The following is a 19,095-nucleotide window of genomic DNA, read 5'->3' on the forward strand; positions in this document are numbered from 1 at the left end:
ATGCCAAGAAGAAGGCTGTTCGGGCCAGGCGCAGTGGCTCACGCCTGTAATCCCAGCGCTTTGGAAGAGGCTGAGGTGGGCGGATCACCTGAGGTCAGGAGTTCAAGACCAGCCTGGCCAACATGGTGAAACCCTATCCGTATTAAAATTCCAAAATCAGCCGGGTGTGGTTGTGCCTGTAATCCCTACTGTAAGCTGCTCGGGAGGCCGAGGCAGGAGAATCGCTTGAACCCGGGAGGTAGAGGTTGCAGTGAGCCAAGATGGCATCACTGTACTCCAGCTTGGGCAACAAAGAGACTTTCTCTCAAAAATAAATAAAAATACAAAAAGCCGGGTGTGGTAGCACACGCCTGTAGTCTCAGCTACTCAGGAGACTGAGGCAGGAGAATCACTTGAACCCAGGAGGTAGAGGCTACAGTGAGCTGAGACCGCACTACTGCACTCCAGCCTGGGCAACAGAGCAAGACTCCGTCTGACCAAAAGAAAAAAAAAAAAAAAGAAGGCTGTTAGGAACCTTGGGACAAGGGGAACAACGCTAGAAAGAACAGATGCTGTCTGAGAAGGGGGAGGAAAGGGAAGGAGACAACAGGTGCTGGGGAGTGCTGGGGAGTGGGGAAAAGACAAGTCCCCTAAGGATACAAAGGAAACACGGAGGAACTACCAAGAGCGACAGACACACTGGGATGGGGAAGACACAGGAGGGGCTGTGTCAGCAAATGGGCATGACACAGCACGGGGAGCTGCAAAGGAGGCACCAGCAAACACCTCTGGGAGAGATACTGCAGACGGGGAGATGGAGACCGGCCAGGGAGAGACGGTGCAGACGCGGAGATGGAGCAGGGGAGGCAGTGCAGACGGGGAGATGGAGACAGGGCAGGGAACTACCTCTTTGCTCTAGATGCCCTTGGCTCATTCTATGCAAAAAAAAAAAAAAAAAAAAAACTTTGTTAAAAATACAAATATGAAAAATAAAATACAACTGGCATTTCTTTTATCCTGCTGGGGAATCTTAATTTAAAATCTGTGATGAACCATATGAAAACTGACTGCTGGCCGGGCGCGGTGGCCAAACCTGTAATCCCAGCACTTTGGGAGGCCAAGGTGGGCAGATCACGAGGTCAGGAGATCGAGACCATCCTGGCCAACACGGTGAAACCCCATCTCTACTAAAAAAAAAAAAAATACAAAAATTAGCTGGGTATGGTGGCACGCACCTGTAGTCCCAGCTACTCAGGAGGCTGAGGCACAAGAAACGCTTGAACCCAGGAGGTGGAGGTTGCAGGGAGCTGAGATCGCGCCACTACTCCCCAGCCTGCAGCCTGGGCGACAGAGCAAGACTCGGTCTCAAAAAAAAAAAAAAAAAAAAAAAAAAAAAAAAAAAAACCACCACCAACAACAAAAACCTGACTGCCAAAAGATACTCAGACAGGTAGGTCAGGCAGGGGAAGGGCTGACAGTCAGAGCACGCTAGGGACAGGGACCTGGAACCCAGTTAAAACGGTAGAAGCCCCACAGTCTGAATGTGTATTTCTGGATGTCTTATCTATTCCAAAAAAAAAACCCAATTAACTCTGTAAATACATTTGAAGAAATTCTAAGCAAGAGTCAACACAGAAAGCTAGAGAGAAAATGCTGTGTGTCACCTCACAGGTCTCCTCGCCTTTACTGCTCTTTCCTTTTGAGACTGATTCTCACTTTGTCGCCCAGGCTGGAGTGCAATAGCGCACTTTTGGCTCACTGCAACCTCCTCCTCCTGGGTTCAAGCAGTTCTCCTGCCTCCGTTTCTCAAGTAGCTGGCATCACAGGCATCTGTCACCATGCCCAGATAATTTTTGTATTCTTGGCAGAGATAAGGTTTTGCTATGTTGGCCAGGCTGGTCTCGAACTCCTGGCCTCAACTGATCCATCCGCCTCGGCCTCCCAAAGTGCTGGGATTACAGACATGAGCCAGCGAGCTAGGCCTTTCCTCCTAACTTAAAATGAACTTCAAATGTAAAGACTTTTAAGCCAGCCATGGCAGCTCATGCCTGTAATCCCAACACTTCAGAAGGCTGAGGTGGGGAGACTGCTTGAGCCTAGAAGTTTGACCATTCTGGGCAACATGGTGAAACCCCATCTCAATTTAAAAAAAAATACAATAATTCGCCAAGCATGATGGTGCACACCTGTGGTCCCAGTTACTCAGGTGGCTGGGATGGGAGAATCACTTGAGCCCAGGAGGTCAAGGCTGCAGTGAGCCAAGATCGTGCCACTGCACTCCAGCCTGAATGACAGAGCAAGACCCTGTCTCGAAAAAAAAAAAAAAAAAGAATTCCTAAAGTCACTGGAAACACAGAAATCCCCAAAAGATTTCACCTTTCCTCCTTAATTCTAAAAATAAAAAGCAACAGTGATGCTTAAAGTAACGTGAGAACAGCAAGAGTAAATAAAACTGCTTCCACCACCGTCATCAAACATCCAAGTACGAGAGGAAGCAAATCTGAGCTGGAGCCACGGGAGCGGCCCGGCCGAGCCAGGGAAGAACGGACAGGCAGGGCAGCCAGCCCTCCTCACACAGTAACAAGCCCCGTGCTTGCTCACACAGAAAACAAACACCTGCCCTCGTGAGTCACCAAGTTAATGTCAGGAAGCAACAGGACCGGCGGCCACACCTGAGGTGTCAACCCAGAGCTGCCACCCTGCCCAGAACCACGGTTTCCCGAAACTATAAAACCATTCCGAGGGTATGATTAGCTACAGAGAAACAAAACCAAACCCCACATGCTGAAGCCCTTTGAATTCATAAACTGAGCTACTGCCCCAGGTCTAACAAAGCATTCAGTAAATGTTTGCTGCATTAATTTTATCTGTATTGACTTGGGTCTGGAAACCTAACAAAGATTTTTTCTTTTTTTTGGTAACCTGGTACTTAGAACACAGTAATTCCAAAGGAAAAGCAGATCGGAAGTGGAACGAAGTAACTCCAGACACACATTTAAACAGTGCTGGGCACAGGGCTCAGGCCTGGAATCCCAGCACTTTGGGAGGTCGAGGCAGGTGGATCACTTGAGATCAGGAGTTCAAGACCAGCCTGGCCAACATGGTGAACCCGTCTCTACTAAAAACATAAAAATTAGCCGGGCATGGTGGTACATGCCTGTAATCCCAGCTACTCGGGAGGCTGAGGTAGGAGAATCGCTTGAACCCAGGAGGCAGAGGTTGCACTGAGCAGAGATCACACCACTGCACTCCAGCCTGGGAAACAGAGTGAGACTGTGTCTCAAAAAAAAAAAAGAATCAAACATTCTCAAATCCCTATTACTCGGAGAGCAGGTTATCCAACACGACACTGCTGTCCTCCTGGGCGCCGGGCACCAAGCACCCCGGGCCTCAGCCTCCCAGTCCTAAGCGCACGTCACTTTCTTTTTCCTTTTTGAGACGGAGTCTCGCTCTGTCGCCCAGGCTGGAGTGCAATGGGGCAATCTCGGCTCACTGCAATCTCCGCCCCCCAGGTTCCCGCCATTCTCTTGCCTCAGCCTCCCGAGTAGCTGAGACTACAGGCACCACCACCACGCCCAGCTAATTTTTTGTATTTTTAGTAGAGACGGGGTTTCACCGTGTTAGCCGGGATGGTCTCAATCTCCTGACCTCGAGATCCACCCACCTCAGCCTCCCAAAGTGCTGGGATTCCAGGTGTGAGCCGCCGCGCCCGGCCAGAGCACATCACTTTTGATGGTGCAAACAGAGGAGAAAAAGTCCAGGTGACACCAATGAGGCCACAGGTTACGACACCTGGGCAGTGACTATTCAATCAAGGTTTGAACCTCCCCATATAAAGGGAGCCTAGACCAAGCACCCCCAGGAACAGAACGAGTCTGAAGACACAAGTCAGTCTTCCATTATCACAGCTGCTGTTCAAATCAATCATCTCTGTACAATGCTAGAGAATAAAGGTCCTAGAGCAGAATCGCCACCATGCCCAAAAATATTCCAGAAAACCTTCACACAGTCCCAAACGTGAAAGACAAAGTGTTCTTCATAAAGTCAGTAACCATGAGGGCGTTGTGGTTGCTGGAGTTTCTACGCTCTCAGCACCTAAAGCCGCAGGATCCTGGGCTGGCTCGCCCTGGCCCAGGTGGGCCTCTGCTGCCCCCCGCAGGCTCTCCTGAGGATCCCCAGCCAGATGGGTCCGGACGGACTTCGTATCACGGAAGAAAGGGCATAAAACCAGCTATCGATTCCGTAGAAATCTACTCTCATGGGGAAGAATATATTTTTTTCCCTTTTCTTTTTTTTTTTTTTTGAGACGCAGTCTTGCTCTGTCGCCAGGCTGGAGTGCAGTGGCGCAATCTCGGCTCTCTGCAGCCTCCACCTCCCAGGCACGAACGATTCTCCTGCCTCAGCCTCCACAGTAGTTGGGACTACAGGCACACGTCACCACTCCCGACTAATTTTTGTATTTTTAGTAAAGATGGGGCTTCACCATGTTGGCCAGGCTGGTCTCAAACTCCTGACCTCAGGTGATCCACCCACCTCGGCTTCCCAAAGTGCTGGAATGACAGGCGAGAGCCACTGCACCCGAATGATTTTTGTATTTTTATTTATTTATTTATTTATTTATTTTGGGGGACAGTGTGAACACAGTCCCCTCACTACCACAAATTATGCAGTCGAGTTTCCCACATTTGGGAAAATCGCAGGGGTCAGCACACCCGGAGTGCAATGGCTAAGCCTCGCCCTGGGAAAACCACCTTTGTGATCATGGTGTCTCCCCTGCCACGTAAGTATGATTTTTGTATTTTTAATAGAGATAGGGTTTCACCATGTTGGCCAGGCTGGTCTTGAACTTCTGACTTCAAGTGATCCGCCTGCCTCAGCCTCCCAAAGTGTTTGGATTACAGGCGTGAGCCACGGCTCCCAGCCTCTTCTCTTTTCTTTTTGAGATGGGGTCTCACTCTGTCGCCCAGGCTGCGGTGCAGTGGTGGGATCACGGCTCCCTATAGCCTGGAAATCCTGAGCTCAAGCTCTCCTCCCACTTCAAGTGGCTGGGACCACAGGCCTGCACCATGCCAGGCTCAAACCGTATCTGGACATAATAATCACAACATTCAAACCCTCAACTTCACATAACATGTGCATTCATAAAAACACCTATACCCACAGTCCCACCTGCAGTATCACACTGACTCAGGGACCTCTGCCCTGTTCATTCTGTGACCGGCCACCCACCCTGGCGGCGGCTCCACCCACCGTACAGTGGACTGACAGGTGCTTCCGCTGAGCAGACTGCAGAGCAGAAGCTCAAGACACAGACAGCGGATCCGCCACAGTTCATAAAACGCTACAGACGGCATCCAGGTATTTCCAGCACTTCCAGGGAGAACCCGCTCTGAAACGGAACTGATGGAAATGGTCCTGACTTTCCTGCACTCGACCCCTGGCCTAGGGCTGCTCTTAGAGAAATTCACCCAGGAGGGATGGCGGGCCACCACCTCCCATGCGTGGGGCTGTCCCTGGTGAAGCGCACACACACAGCCTCAGAGTGCCTCTGCAACTGTGACCAAAGTGAAACGATTCCAGTGAGTCCACTATGCAAGCAAGTATCAGGTGCACCTTCAACCCTGACAAGCCAACCATAAAACATGCTAAATTTCAGGGCTGAGCGCGGTGGCTCACGCCTGTAATCACAGCACTTTGGGAGGCCGAGGTGGGGTGGGGGCAGGTATCACGAGGTCAGGAGTTCGAGACCAGCCTTGCCAACATGGTGAAACCCCATCTCCACTAAAAATACAAAAATTAGCCAGGCGTGATGGTACACGTGCCTGTAGTCCCAGCTACTGGGGACGCTGAGGCAGGAGAATCACTTGAAGCCGGGAGACGGAAGTTGCAGTGAGCTGAGATCGCGCCACTGCACTCCAGCCTGTCGACAGAGCAAGACTCTGTCTCAAAACAACAACAACAACAAAAAACTAAATTTCAGAGGTAGTTAAGTGGTAAAACACATGCATGCACCTCAAAATTGAGACAGTGGCCGGGCGCGGTGGCTCACGCCTGTAATCCCAGCACTTTGGGAGGCCAAGACAGGCAGATCACAAGGTCAGAAGATCAAGACCATCCTGGCTAACACGGTGAAACCCCATCTCTACTAAAAAATACAAAAAACTAGTCGGGCGAGGTGGCGGGCGCCTGTAGTCCCAGCTACTCGGGAGGCTGAGGCAGGAGAATGGTGTGAACCCAGGAGGCGGAGCTTGCAGTGAGCTGAGATCCGGCCACTGCACGCCAGCCTGGGCGACAGAGCAAGACTCCGTCTCAAAAAAAGAAAAAAAAAAAAAAAAAAAATTGAGACAGTAGTATGATTGAGACAGTATGATCTGACAGAACCTGTGATATCTGCTGTGAGTTTTATCTACATGGCAGCTGCAGCTTAGGAAACACTCAGCCCGAGCCTGCCGTCTGCGAAAAGAGCCCTTCCTAAAAGGCCTATGAGACAGGCCTGTCAGGGGGTGGGAGGGCAGCTCTGGGGCCACCTGTCTGGGCTGCCATTTAGAGGCACTCAGTGACCAGGCAAGTTACTCAGCACCTCCCCATCTCAATCTCCTCTCTGTCAAATGGGGATTAAACAGTCCAGCAAGGTATGTCGGGGAGCTGGCTTGAATGAAGCGGTCGGATCCCGCGCCAGGCACACAGTTAATGTGAGCTACTGCGATGATGACCTGTGCTTTTCGGCTAAGACGACTGAGACTCAGCAGGGTGGAGTCACCTATTTTCAGTCGCCTGCTAAGGATCAGCAGGGCTGTAATTCGAACGCACGTCAGCCTCACCAGCACTGTACGTCGTGACTGATTCCCAGCATCCATTTCACAGAAGACAGTAATTCTTCTCTGTCCTGATCACAAGTAACTTATTTTCTCGTACATCAAGCCTTTTCTGAATAAGGTACTGTATGGACCACTGTCATTTATTTTATTTTAGAGACAGAGTCTCCCGGGACCGTCCAGGCAGGAGTGCAGTGGCTCAATCACAACTCACCGCAGCCGTGACCTCCTGGACTCCTGCGACCCTCCCATCGGCCACCAAAGTAGTTGGGGCTACAGGTGTGCAACCACCCCACCCGGATATTTGTTTATTTTTTGTAGAGGCAGGCTCTCCCTAAGGTTCCCAGGCTAGGCAAACTCCTGGGCTCAAGTGACCCTCCAACCTTAGTCTCCCAATGTGCTGGGATTACAGGTGTGAGCGACTGCACCCAGGCCACCGTCATATTTTTATTGATTAATTAATTATTTTTTGAGATGGAGTCTTGCTCAGTCACCCAGGCTGGAGTGTAGTGGAGCAATCTCAGCTCACTGCAAGCTCCGCCTCCCGGGTTCACACCATTCTCCTGCCTCAGCCTCCTGAATAGCTGGGACTACAGGCGCCCACCACTACGCCTGGCTAATTTTTTTTTATTTTTAGTCTTTCTCAGCTTGAAGACACATTAATTATTTTCTCAGCTAGAAGACATACTAATTATCGTTACATAGAATTTTAGATGTAAAAAGTAGTTTCCTTAACTAAAAAAATATCCTGGGCTGGGCACAGTGGTTCATGCCTGTAATCCCAGCACTTTGGGAGGCCAAGCCGGGCGGATCACTTGAGGTCAGGAGATTAAGATCAGCTTGGCCAACAAAACACGGTGCAACCCCATCTTTATCAAAACTACAAAAACTAGCCGGGAGTGGTGGTGCGCACCTGTAGTTTTTTCCAGCTAGTGCGGAGGCTGAGGCAGGAGAATCGCCTGAACCCGGGAAGCAGAGGCTGCAGAGAGTCGAGATCGTGCCATGGCACTCCAGCCTGGGGGACAAGAGCAAGACTTTGTCTCAAGAAAAAAAAAAAAAAAAACCCACAGTTTATTAATCTGCCTTATTGTCCTCTGCCTTTTAAAAATGTAACAGAAGTCTGTTTGAGGCTTTAGGGGGAGGTAGCTGTCAGTCAGCTGGACACCTAGCTGTTCTGGAGGGAGTCCAGGGCAAAGGCCACCAGCCCATGCGAGGAACAGCATTAGTAAAATTTTGCCTATTTACCCTAAACCAGAGCAGGTTTCCAAGGATGTCTAGACCATGAACACCTGTGTGCATCTCCATCCGCCCACCTGGAGGCCAGACACACTAAGAGGCAGCTGGACCCGTTGCCTATTCAAAGCCACTTCAGATTCTGTACAAGTTACAGGACCCTTGTCTTAAAGTATTTTCACACACGTTGAATTAAGCAGCGCTCACACCAGGGAGAAGGATGCTGTGAGGCCGTCTGTTGGTGACAATCAGTTAGGGTTACTCAACCCGGCAGGATGATGCAAGAGAAAACAGTACCAACAGAAATTGCATCGTAAGAGGTAATTTTGGGGGGAAAAGGCAATTTTGTAAATTCTGTGTTGTCATTTTAACATGTACAACAGCATTATTTGTGCTTATTCTTCAATATTATACCTTTATACTCAAGAATCTAAAAAACTGTTTAAGACCCCCCTGCATGGCTGTCCTGGGGATTATGGCTAATGCATATTGGGTAACCTTGTCCCAGAATGCCTGTTCAACAAACCAGTTTGCCTCATTTCAGAGTGTTTTGCTATTTGGACATGGGGTATTCTTTTTCATCCCCCACTGCAAGCTCCACCTCCCAGGCACAAGGGATCCTCCCACCTCAGCCCCTCAGCCTCTCTAGTAGCTGGGACTACGGGCATGTAACACCATGCCCAGCTCACTTTTGTATTTTCTGCAGAGATAGGTTTTCCTCCTGTTACCCAGGCTGGTCTCAAATTCCTGAACTCAAGAGATCTATCCACCTCAGCCTCCCAAAGTGTTGGGATTACAGGCGTCAGCCACCGCACCTGCCCAAATTTTTGTATTTTTAGTAGAGACAGGGTTTCACCATGTTGGCCAGGCTAGTCTCGAACTCCTGGCCTCATGTAATCTGCTTGCCTTGGCCTCCCAAAGGGCTGGGATTACAGGCTTAAGCCACTAAGCCTGGCCAAAAATTTTTTAATTTTTTAAATATTTCTATGCAAAGAGCTTTATTAAAAGTCTTGAGATGGGCCGGGTGCAGTGGCTCACGCCCTGTAATCCCAGCACTTTCGGAGGCCAAGGCGGGCGGATCACGAGGTCAGGAGATCAAGACCATCCTGGCTAACACTGTGAAACCCCGTCTCTACTAAAACTACAAAAAAATTAGCCATGCATGGTGGCGGGTGCCTGTAGTCCCAGCTGCTCGGGAGGCTGAGGCAGGAGAATGGCGTGAACCCAGAAGGTAGAGCTTGCAGTGAGCCGAGATCGAGCCACGGCACTCCAACATGGGCGACAGAGCGAGACTCTGTCTCAAACAAAAAAACACACACAAAAAAAGTTTGAGATGGGCCAAGCACGGTGGCTCACACCTGTAATCCCAGCACTTTGGGAGGCCAAGGTGGGTAGACCACGAGGTCAAGAGATCGAGACCATCCTGGCCAACATGGGGAAGCCCCGTCTCTACCAAAAATACAAAAATTAGCTGGGCGTGATGGCGCACGCCTGTAGTCCCAGCTACTAGGGAGGCTGAGGCAGGAGAATCGCTTGAACCCGGGAGGCGGAGAACCTGGGAGGGGGAGATTGCAGTGAGCCAAGATCGCGCCACTGCACTCCAGCCTGGGCAACAGAGCGAGAATCCATCTCAAAAAAAAAAAGAAAAAAAAAAAGATGAATACAGCCCAGGTAAAGGCTTTACGGGAATACAGCTTCTTTCTCAGCTAATTTAAAAAACATATGTTGACTGGTTTTGTGCTTTTTTAAAAGTCCATTTATAATAAGACATTTATTATTTTTTAAGAGAGAAGGCCTTGCTATGTTGCCCAGCATGGACTCAAACAATCCTCCAGCCTTTGCCTCCCAAGCAGCTGAGACTACTGATGCATGCCACCACACTGGGCTCATAAGAAATCTCTTATTTAAAGATCAAGAGAGAACTAACGAAATTTACTGCAATTTGCAAAAATTTAAAATCTCAGATTTTAATAGCAAACCCTATTGCAGTAGCTAAAAGAACACCAAAATACTGTGTTAAAATGCCCTGAAAGCAAAGGGGAAAGACAGGCACTGCGTGAGGGCTACAAACTTGGCAACAGATGACAGAAATTACAGTCTGTACTCTTGGACCCAGAATTTCCTTCATTATTTGTCTTAGGGAAACCCTCTTACAATAAAACACAATCCTGTTTAATAAAGAAACATCCAATGGAACTGCACAGCAAAAACCCAAACATTTGCTCTGCTGCTAATCCCTCCCGATAACAGGAGGAGGAAAATAAAAGCCAGGCAGGGGTGCACACTCCCTCTGTTGAGCTGCAGTCACTCTTCCCGCCAGGTACCTGCAGCCTAGTCAGAGGTAGAGGCCTCTGACCCACGCTCGCCTCCACCCCGAGACTGACGTGGAGCACGTGGACTGGGCCTCAAGCACCTGAATTCAGCTTCTGCTTCTTCAAGAGTTAGAATAAGACGGGATATTTTGGTTCTGCAGTTTCACTAGAACACATTTCTACTCTACCTGGTGAAAAAGAGGAGGCACAGGGCAGGGAGAGCTCTCCCAGAAGTCAGCCACGCTCTAGAGACAGCAAGGAGGGCAGGGCACAGCCGACGGGGCTGGCAAGTCCATCCCATCTTCCGACCTGCCAGCATCATGATTTCATAACAGGCACAGAACGCCTCCGAACACAGGCTGAGCACAGTGGCTCACGTCTATAATCCCAGCACCTTGGGAGGTCAAGGTGGGCTGATCACTTGAGGTCAGGAGTTCGAGACCAGCCCGGGCAACATAGTGAAACCTCATCTCTACTGAAAATACAAAAATTAGCTGGGAGTGGTGGCACGTGCCTGTAATTCCAGTTATTCAGGAGGCTGAGGCAGAAGAATCACTTGAACCCAGGAGGTGGAGGCTGCAATGAGCCACGATCACGCCACTGCACTCCAGCCTGGATGACAGGGCGAGACTCCATCTCAAACAAACAAAGAATGCCTGGGACACAGCAATGCAGACACTACCTGGTTCCGGACACCATCTCGTAATGACCGTTCCTGCTGGTGACACATGTTCAATGCAGAATACTTAAAGGGACAATAAAATTATAAATCCAAGAAAAGTAAGGTTCATTCATATCCATATTCAAAGAATATTCACTAAGCACTCACAACACATCACAAAAATGTAAAAATATCACTCAGGTTTAATATGTCAAGAATAAACGACAACGTTCTCTGCCACAGAAATAAGTTTTTTGAAACCATTCATGTAAAATGTAGAATGATGTTGGAACAAAGTTAAATTCTGGCATATGCAGGTCTGTCCTGAAGAGGAAATTATTGATCAAGACAGAACTTCCCTTTTTCGTCGTTGTTTCTGAGACAGCGTATTTCTCTGCCACCCAGGCTGGAGTGCAGTGGCGCAGTCCTGGTTTGCTGCAGCCTCAACCTCCCAGGCTCAGGGGATCCCACCTCAGCCTCCGAGTAGCGGGGACTACAGCCGCACGTCACCGCGTCCGGCTAATTGTTTCTATTTTTCGTACAGATGGGGTTGTGCAGCGTTGCCCAGGCTGGTCTTCACTCCCGGACTCTGGCAATCCGCCTGCCTCGGTTCTCAAAGTGCTGGGATTACAGGCACGAGCAACTGCACCAGCCCAGAATTTTCAGAGACATGTCCCAAACCTGGTCTAAGCACTTGTTTCCTTCGAAAATGAGAAATTGGACGATCGCTTGAGTCCAGGAGCTCAAGATCAACCTGGGGCTGGGTGGGGTGGCTCACGCCTGTAATCCCACACCTTGGGGGCCAAAGTGGGTGGATCACCTGAGGTCAGGAGTTCAAGACCAGCCTGGCCAACATGGCAAAACCCCATCTCTACTAAAAATACAAAAATTAGCCGGGCGTCATGGCAGGTGCCTGTAATCCCAGCTACCCAGGAGGCTGAGGCAGGAGAATCACTTGAACCCAGGAGGCAGAAGTTGCCATGAGCGGAAATCGTACCATTGTACTCAAGCCTGGGCGACAGAGTGAGACTCCGTTCCCCCACCAAAAAAAAAAAAAAAAAAAAGGGCCGGGCACAGTGGCTCATGCCTATAATCCTAGCATTTTGGGAGGCCAAGGCTGGTGGATCACGAGGTCAGGAGATTGAGACCATCCTGGCTAACATGGTGAAACCCCCCGTTCTTTACTAAAAATACAAAAAATTAGCGGGGCATAGTGGCACACGCCTGTAATCCCAGCCACTTGGGAGGCTGCGGCATAAGAATCACTTGAACCCGCGAGGCAGAGATTGCAGTGAGCTGAGGTCACGCCACAGGACTCCAGCCTGGGTGACAGAGCGAGACTTCATCCCAAAAAAAAGAAAATGAGATGCTGTCCTAATTTCTGCAATTTCAATGTGAAATATCAATGTTTGCAAAACTCATAAAAGTTAAAACAATTTTTATTTCTTTTTTTTGTTGTTGTTGAGACGGAGTCTCGCTCTGTCACCCAGGCCGGAGTGCAGTGACCGGATCTCAGCTCACTGCAAGCTCTGCCTCCCGGGTTTACGCCATTCTCCTGGCTCAGCCTCCCGAGTAGCTGGGACTACAGGTGCCCGCCACCTTGCCCGGCTAGTTTTTTGTATTTTTTAGTAGAAATGGGGTTTCACCGTGGTAGCCAGGGTAGTCTCGATCTCCTGATCTTGTGATCCGCCCGTCTCGGCCTCCCAAAGTGCTGGGATTACAGGCATGAGCCACCGCGCCCAGCCAACAATTTTTATTTATTTTTATTTTTATTTTTTTTTTTGAGACGGAGTCTCGCTCTGTCGCCCGGGCTGGAGTGCAGTGGCGCGATCTCGGCTCACTGCAAGCTCCGCCTCCCGGGTTCACGCCATTCTCCTGCCTCAGCCTCCCGAGTAGCTGGGACTACAGGCGCCCGCCGCCTCGCCCGGCTAATTTTTTGCATTTTTAGTAGAGATGGGGTTTCACCGTGTTAGCCAGGATGGTCTCGATCTCCTGACCTCGTGATCCGCCCGCCTCGGCCTCCCAAAGTGCTGGGATTACAGGCGTGAGCCACCGCGCCCGGTCAACAATTTTTATTTCTAATGACCTATATCTATTGTCTGTCACGTACCAAGAATAAAGCAGAACAAACTTCCTCATTAATACACAATGCACCCAAAATTAACACAAAGGGTGATGAGAGACAAAATCTACACTCAAGGTTGTTGGGTAATCTAATCCTTAAATCTTCTGGGTTGAACTGCCTGTGACTGATAACAGACTAGCTGCTAATCCTCTTCAGGGATGTCATTATCTGAGGGCTCCTGGCATGGCAGTCCCAGCTCCTAGATTAGGGGTAGCACTTTCATAAAACAAGACTATTACTGTTTTTCAGCATCTCTGTCACTTCTATTCAGGAACGAGGTGATAAGACACCTTTCATTTATTGCCTCCTTTTCTCTCCCAGCAGGCACGCAGGGGAGGCACCACCACCCTCATTTTACAGAATGCAGAGGCTCAGAAACAGAGCAGCTCCAATCCAGCCCCAGTCACGTGAGCCCCGATCTTGTCCTCTTTCATGAAGGTCTAGCACAGATTCTGCTGCCACAGTGGGAAAGCCTATGGCGGGGCAGGAGGTGCGTCTGACAGAAGACTGTGCTCCCTGGATCCATCTCAGGACTTTGTGGCATGAGAATGTTCTAATCAGAACATCACAGTGAGTCTCATTTTAGAAGCACTACTTTGTGGGTTTTGAGACGGAGCCTCGCTCTGTCGCCAGGCTGGAGTGCAGTGGCACGATCTTCTTGGCTCACTGCAGCCTCTGCCTTCCAGGTTCAAGCAATTCTCCTGCCTCAGCCTCCCGAGTAGCTGGGACTACACGCATGTGCCACCATGCCCAGCTAATTTTTGTATTTTTACTAGAGACAGGGTTTCACCATGTTGACCAGGATGGTCTCAATATCTTGACCTCGAGATCCACCCGCCTCGGTCTCCTCCCAGAGTGCTGGGATTACAGGCGTGAGCCGCCGGGCCGGCCTGGCAGCACTCATTTTAACGGCCGCTTGGAGATAATTGGAGAGTTAGGGGTCTCTTCTCCACCTCTCGTGCAGGACTAGTCATCAAGTTTCATTTCTCTACAAATGGCTTCTTCTCACCCAGCCCAGTGACCCAGGGGCTGTCTCCGCGCTGGAGAAAAACTGCTTTCGTTTGCTGATACAGTTTACCTGCGACATTACATGCTCCTAACTGGGTATAACATTCACCTTCCTGCCTGATTTCAGAAGCAAACTCCACCTTAGATAAAATTCTACCTTATCATGACTCCTCGCCCCACTGCATTTTAGTGATTCATTCAACAAACACCTACGGAACTGCTAACCCCAGGCATACACGTGAGCACCTCGCATCTGGGCTCTAAGGATAACAAAACCAGCACCTTGTACGGGGCTCTTCCTGGTGATGCCAGATACTTAGAAGAAACCTGGTCTAGCGAAGACTTGAGTTCAAGTTCCGGTTCTGACGATGATTAACAGGGAGACCCTGGGCAAAGCTGCTGGTCACAGGGGCAGCTGTACAACCGGGCTCAGCAGCATCCACCCTCCAGGCGAGGGGAACCGAGGAACAAAAATGACTGAGAAACGTGCAGCGTCTGTTCAATCTCTGAACCACGTTAATACCACCATCTTTGGGGAAAGCCCTGAAGCCCACTCGCTCTGAGTTAATGTGGGCATGAGGTGGAGGTTGTGGAAAGGACTCCAGAGTCCTCAAGTCACCAAGCAGCCTCTGTTGCTGTCACAGCACCACAGCTGAAGGGCCTCGTGCTAAGGAGATCAACCACAGTCACTCTCCTGAATTAAATTCCACCTCACTCTACTTGATGACCAAATGTCACGACAGAGTATAAGAACTAGCACGTAGGGTTTTTCCTGGTAATCAAAGACAAAATTTCTAAAAGCATTATTACCAGTGGCAGATCTGACTTTTTATTTTTTTATTTTTATTTATTTGAGACTGAGTCTGGCTCTATCGGCCAGGCTGGAGTGCAGGGGTGTGACCTTGGCTCACTGCAACCTCCACCTCCCAGGTTCAAGGGATTCTCCTGCCTCAGCCTCCTGAGTAGCTGGGATTATGTATGCCCACAACCACGACCGGCTAATTTTTGTTGTTGTTGTTGAGACGGAATTTCGCTCTTTTTGCCCAGGCTGGAGTGCAGAGGCGTGACCTTGGCTCACTGCAACCTCTGCCTCCTGGGTTCAAGTGATTCTCCTGCCTCAGCCTCCCAAGTAGCTGGGATTACAGGCACATGCCACCACACCCAGCTAATATTGTATTTTTAGTAGTGACGGGGTTCCACCATGTTGGCCAGGCTAGTCTCGAACTCCTGACTTCAAGTAATCAGCCCACCTCGGCCTCCCAAAATGCTGAGATTATGGGTGTGAGCCACCGCGCCCAAACAGATCTGACTTTTTAGAAACGTTTTAACTTTGAAATAATTATAGATTCAAAGTTGCAAAAAGATTTACAAGGGTCCCATGCACCCTTCCGAGCCACCCCTACCTGGCTCTTTCCCCAGTGGGCAGGTGACAGCTGGTGGCTCTCTGTCCTGAGGGCCAACGTTCCAGGAACCCTTACCTCTACGTGCTCAGACCTCACCCACAAGGACTTCCGGGTGACAAGGCCAGCCCCAGGCACAGCTGCTGCTAACCTCCTCACGTTCATTCACTGAACAAATATTTACTGGGCCCAGATCATGTGCCAGCAACTGGTCTTTTCAAAAAAGTCTCTCCAGAACCTTACTAACTCACAGTAAAATATTAAGTACGATAAATGCATTAAGCAGGACACTAGGAGGATTCAGCACTGTGGGAAAATGAAGTGAGGAAGGGAGACAGGGAATTGGGTGGCACGGCAGGCAGGCAGTCGCCAGGCCAGGAGGTTAAGGCACCAGGCATTCCAGGAAGATCCAAGGACAGAGCATGTGGGTCTGTTCAGAACCAGCAAGGAGGCTGATACGGCAGGTGCAGAGTGAGTCAGGGGCCAGTCAGAGGGTGGGTGGACTCAGACGATGCAGGCTCATTAACACCCTCGCCAGGGGCGTCCATCAGAGGCCACACAGCCAGCAACCAGAGCGGGCCCCTACAGCTCTCTGCTGGGCCAGACGCCAGCTGGAGCCAGCCCGAGTCCTACAGCACCGACATAAGTGAAAGGGGAACCATGAACTCAACCGAAACTTCCCCAAAGCCCTTAGATCCAGGCTTCTAATTTCATCTCCCGTTTGACAGATCACTCATTCCTGAAACTCAGCTGACTTTTTTTTTTTTTTTTTTTTTTTTTTTGAGACGGAGTCTCGCTCTGCCGCCCAGGCTGGAGTGCAGTGGCCGGATCTCAGCTCACTGCAAGCTCCGCCTCCCGGGTTCACGCCATTCTCCTGCCTCAGCCTCCCGAGTAGCTGGGACTACAGGCGCCCGCCACCTCGCCCGGCTAGTTTTTTGTATTTTTTAGTAGAGACGGGGTTTCACCGTGTTAGCCAGGATGGTCTCGATCTCCTGACCTCGTGATCCGCCCGTCTCGGCCTCCCAAAGTGCTGGGATTACAGGCTTGAGCCACCGCGCCCGGCCTCAGCTGACATTTTTTAAAAAGAGAAGCAAATAAACGAACATAAAATCTCAGAAGCTTTGGGTAAAGTTTTGCCTTCAAGTAACCATGACAATAGATGGAGTAATATAACCGTTTTTGTCATTAGGTTTTTCTAAACAGACAAATAAGAGCAGAAGTGTCTAACCACCACCAAATTTTCCCAACCAAGCCTAAGCCGGAAAACAAAAATAAAGCTGAAATTTTTGCTTCCTTTTCCTGTATGACACAACTGAATGAATTTGAGAAATCATGGCTTCGGCACACGAAAAAGAGAGTCTTTAATCCAGACACTTAAAACCAACAAGTTAGAACCTGAACGGATGAGTTCCTAATACTCTCTCCTTAAGAGTTCAATATAAAGCATGGCTTCAAATGTTTTTATAAGGCGGCTAAGGCAGGTTTTTTCTTACAAACCAAATGCTTTTTGGAATTTAAAACGTCTGAAAGATTAATTTAAGGTGCGCTAAAGAACAATTTTCAATTCCCCGAGCTATAAACACAACGACCCAGGGACTAAATTATCTGCCACCCTAAAACCAGCGATGCTCCAGCTTCTTCGGTCCTCCCGCAGAAGGGGGAGGACCCCGGGGGGTCGGGGGCGGCCGCGGGGACCTGGGGATGCGGAGGCGGCGTCCCGGGCCCGGAGAGACCCGCGGAGAGCGCGGCCCCAGTCCCCACCGCGGGACGCGGCACTCAGACCCCCGGCCCGGCCCGACTCCCGCAGGCCCCGGCGCCGACCTTCCCGCGCCCCCGGCCCGGCCCGGCCCGGCCCAGGCCGCGGCGTCGCAGCAGCTCCGGCCCCGCGCGGCCCCGGCCCGGGGGTCGCCGCCATTTCCGGCTTTGGCGCACCGCCCCCGCCCCCACCCGCGCCCGCGCCCGCGCCCCCGCCCGCCCGACCGCCCCGGCCTGACGTGGGCCGACCCGCCCGCCCGGCCCGCAGCGAGCTCACCTGCCCGTCCGCCCGCCCGCCGGCCCTCCCGCCGGCTCCGCGGCTCCGCTCCCCGCTCCGCGGCGCTGCTGGGCAGCGGCCGACGCACTCCTCAGCCTGGAGACCCCGGGCGGCGGCGGCGGCGGCGGCGGCGGCAGCAGAGGGCGCGGGTGCAGCACCGGCAGCGGCAGCGGCAGCGGCAGCGGAGACGCGCACGCTCACGCACGCACCCGCACCGGCGCGCGCGCTCCCGGAAGGACGTGGGCTCCGGCGGGTCGGAGCCGCGGGCGGGACTGGCTGCGCATGCGCTCAGAGCGCCGAGCGGAGGCTCCGCCCACCGGGGGCGGAGTCCCGAGTGACAGCCCGGGGCAGAGGCCCCCGGTGGAGGCTCCGCCCATGAGTGGGCGGGGCCCATCGTGCCGGTTGGGGCGGGGGCGGAGCCAGCCCTCCCAGTCTTCAGGTGGCCGCAGGTGGATCCCGAGTCCCGAGTGGGCCGGCATGTGCTGCGGGGAACCGCGCGGAAAGAGAGGCGCAGGGCTTGCTGGTCTTGCAGGTAAGTTTACTCAGCACTTTAAGTAAGATTGAGAAAACGTAATCGTTCTCATCAAATAACTGAACAGGGAGCTGGTGGGAGATGGCTGCGGACCGTCGCCCCCGCCCCCCTCCCGAGCCACTGTCCTGGGACTGACATTTGCGCATCCCTGGAGCGCCGAGATGGGACTTCCTTCCTTCCTGTCCAACCACTGAAATGCTGAGGCCAGCACCCTCCCGGAGTCATCTCCAAACAACGGCGTGGAGGGGCAGGACGACGAACGTCCACTCCACTTCCCTCTGCCTTTGTCCGTCCCGTCGGCCCGCTGAGGGCGTGGAGACCCGCCGGCCACCCTTCCCTGTCCCTGTGACTGCAGGCGCTCCGCCACTCACTGACGGCCTGCCCTGCATAGGCGGCCTGTGCCACTTCCCATCCTAGAAGCTCCCAGACCTCTGCGGCCGGTGCTCCTGCCTCCTCGCTTCCACCCTTGCCCGTTTACCTGAGTTCAGTGAGGTCATCTTTTTAAAACAAATCCAGTGGCATCCAAGGCTTCCAGTGACATACTGCGTGAAACCCAAATTCTCTCTCAATACGTTCTGGCCTCCTCCTTCCTCTGCCCTCATAACTCACTGCCATAATGCCGGTCTTGAATTGCCAAGCTTGTTGCAGTCTCAGAGCCTGGAAGTGTCAGAGAGCTTGGGAAGCCTCCTAGCAGTCATTAAACTGTGCAACATCAAGCTAGCAGGAAGACAAGGCTTATGGAACCCAAGAAGCAGAAAGGCCAGGTTCATATCTATAACTATAGATTCAAGAGAATGAATGATTTCAGGCCAGAATTGGAGGGATGAGAGAATGAAATGGGCCTGGTACCGATCTCAGGTTGAAGCTGTATTCCACTTGTGCTGGCAGCTGCAAGAATGAATGAACCAGGCCTTAAGTGAGTCCCTCTGAGACCTAGTAGTTACACTTTACGGACATTCTTTCAAAGAAAATATTCACAAATACAGAAAAAGGTATAT

At 51.3% G+C, this 19,095-nt stretch overlaps 1 protein-coding gene and 1 non-coding gene across 3 annotated transcripts in view; both read right to left on the reverse strand.

Annotated features, from left to right (window-relative positions):
• The window catches only part of LOC105470468 (DnaJ heat shock protein family (Hsp40) member C5), a 39,844-nt gene extending 22,125 nt beyond the window's left edge, over positions 1–17,719 (reverse strand). The window contains exon 1 of one of the 2 annotated variants that reach the window (XR_011613135.1): positions 17,566–17,719. The gene's annotated coding sequence lies outside the window, so the exon portion shown is untranslated. The remainder of the gene's footprint in view (positions 1–17,565) is intronic. The other variant, XM_071079019.1, reaches the window with a different exon arrangement.
• LOC112424740 (U1 spliceosomal RNA) lies at positions 4,603–4,767 on the reverse strand. Its single transcript, XR_003015647.1, has one exon. It is a non-coding gene; the product is annotated as a U1 spliceosomal RNA (small nuclear RNA).
• Positions 17,720–19,095: the final 1,376 nt, after the last annotated feature.

This window comes from Macaca nemestrina, chromosome 15 (genome assembly GCF_043159975.1).
Source record: "Macaca nemestrina isolate mMacNem1 chromosome 15, mMacNem.hap1, whole genome shotgun sequence".
In the NCBI taxonomy this organism is placed as follows: domain Eukaryota; kingdom Metazoa; phylum Chordata; class Mammalia; order Primates; family Cercopithecidae; genus Macaca; species Macaca nemestrina.